Source organism: Sarcophilus harrisii, chromosome 4 (genome assembly GCF_902635505.1).
Source record: "Sarcophilus harrisii chromosome 4, mSarHar1.11, whole genome shotgun sequence".
NCBI classification, from domain to species: domain Eukaryota; kingdom Metazoa; phylum Chordata; class Mammalia; order Dasyuromorphia; family Dasyuridae; genus Sarcophilus; species Sarcophilus harrisii.
The window spans coordinates 372,234,648-372,237,333 of NC_045429.1; the positions used below are offsets into that span (position 1 = coordinate 372,234,648).

At 32.7% G+C, this 2,686-nt stretch overlaps 1 pseudogene; it reads right to left on the minus strand.

Moving 5' to 3' along the window:
- Positions 1 to 566: 566 nt before the first annotated feature.
- On the minus strand, positions 567 to 667 carry LOC111720457 (annotated as a pseudogene).
- Between the last annotated feature and the right edge of the window lie 2,019 nt (positions 668 to 2,686).

The window sequence follows — 2,686 nt, forward strand, 5'->3', positions numbered from 1 at the left end:
GTCAAATTTGAACTCGGGTCCTCCTAACTTTAGGGCTGGTGCTCTATTCACTGAGCCACCTAACTGCCTCTATTTACTTCACTTTTAAAACACCCCAAAATATTGCCTCATATCTCTCCTATTTTTTAATGCCAAATTCTTAGAAAGACTTATCTCTGCCTCTGCTTCCTTACTAACCCATTTGTTTTTTAAAACTGCAATCTGGCATCTGACTCCACCACTCTTTCAAAATGCTTATCAAATGTTAAAATCCTGTTGACTTGAAACATTTGACCCCATCTATCATCCTTTCTTCCTGTATATTCTTTCAGAAATATATTTTGCTTTCATGACACTTTTCTCTCCTGACACTGCTCTTTCTGTCTGACAACTATTTCTCAATCTCCTTTGCTTGATCACCATAAATATCCTACCTCTTAAGTATGGGTGAGCCCCAAGGCTCTGTGCTAAGGTAAGGCTGTGTCTTGTTTTTCACTCTCAGTAATTTTGTCTGTTCCTGTGGTTTCAGTTATTTTTTTTTTTAAGATGGAAGCTTAATTGGTCTTTAAATGGCTCAAATTGCAAGTAAAAATTTGAAATGTTTCACAAATAAATGTAATCCTTGTGCAGGGGCCATGCTAATCTATGTGATTCCAAAGCAAGCATTTCAATGATCATTTCTACATGGATGATTCCAGTTCTATACATCCAGTCTCAATCTTCCTCCTAAGTTCTGGATCTACATCTCTAACTACTTATAGGACAACTTCACCTGAATGTCCCCTTAGAACATGTCTAAAATTTAACTTATCATCTTTGTCCCTGCCCCACATTTCTCTGGTTCCATTGAAGGGTACCCAGCTTTGTTAGCGCATCATCATCACTGATGCTTCCTTTTTCCTCAACTCCCACATCTAAGTTGTTAAGTCTTGTTAATTTCATTTCTAAGACATCTGTAGCATTTAGAGGGCATAATTCCTGGAATCAGGAAAACCCAAATTTAAATCCTTCCCCACATACTTTACTAGTTCTATGACTCTGGGCAAGTAGCTTAAAAACTTTGAAAACCTTAAATCACAACTTAAATACTAGCTATTATTAGTGAACACTTTCAAAGTTCTAATAAGTTTAGAATAGACGTTATCTGAAAATTAATTATTTGTAAATGAGACAGGACAAAAAATAAATTACATATGTTGCATTAAGCTATAAACTTACTGTGCTATTATAGAAGTGCTATAATGTAAATATATAATAATACATTGTAGTATAATATATAGTGTTTTAAGGTTTGTAAAGAACATATGTTATCTCATTTGATCAATAAGGATGATTAAAGATACTATGAGTTTGCTATAGAGTTTGGGGTGAACATAGCTATCTTTTGAGAAATTCATTGTAAATTAATACTGGGTTTAGGGAAGAGAGAGAGTGGGGATTTCACAACAAATTGTAGGAGATGGAGGAAGAATGAACTGAATTTAGCAAAAGTGATGAGAAACTTTATCTGGGCTTTAGGCCTGATGGGATAAAGTAAATGTTGGGCGAGATAACTGGGAACCATGCTTTGTATAGCTAGTTGGGGGGATAAGGTAAGAATTAATCAAATGGACAATATACAATTAATTTAACTTATAATAATCTAGACTCAAGTAAACACGATAATCTGGGAACAATAGATACAACCAACAAGCACCTCTGTTATATATTAAATCTAATTGCAATCTAATTAAGAATGCATTTAAATGATTATGAAAGAACTTAATAGAATTCAATTTTGTTCATTGGGGATAGTGGGGCTAGGGAAGTGGAATACCACTTCCCTATCTCTGCTCTCATGGAAGAAACTGGGTAATAGAAAATAGATAATAATTGTCATTTTTGTTTATGTGTATCCATGTGACAAGGAGCAAGAAACTTCCTATTGATTATTATATAAGGATATAATTTCTGGATCTATGATCTGACTTTACCTAATGGATAAACCTTGTAGTCTGAAGGGAACCGTGTGCTTCTGGGGTGGTAGGCTCCTTAGATGTGTAAAAGCAAATAAAAGTAAAAAGCAAATAAAAAGCAGAGTCATTCAGCTTTGTGTTTTGTACTCAGTTCTATTTTCATTAGCAAATATTGAAATCATTATTTGAAGCAGTTTTAACTGATAAAGATAACTGTTTATCAACTAAGTGTCCCTTTTGTGATACAAAAGTTTGGGTTTTTAATACTATTGTGAAAAATTCTCATAGAAAGTTGTATAAATTACCTCATTTTTGTAGTTTTACATTTTACAAGTTATTAGTTAATTACAGTTTACAAATTACAATTTCAGAACAGATGTTTGTCAGAAGGAAAGGGAAAACAGACCAAAGTTAGAATTTGGCATACTAATCATATTAGTTGGTATCGTATAATTTCAAGGACTTCCACAATTAAAAAATATTACAATTCACTAATTCAAACAAGAATATTTTTACAGAAAAAATTAAATTATATTTTACCACATATATGAAATAGTGTCATTTTTTGCTATCTTATAGTATATTCTAGTATTTGCGTGTGACTCTGTTTATTTGTTTTGATACCTCTAAGGAATCCACAATCCAAGAAGCCCATGATTCCCTTCATACCACAAAATTTACCTGACCATTGGATAAAATCAGATTTTGGATCCAGAAATTATGTCCTTTTGTGATAATTATTAGAAAATTTC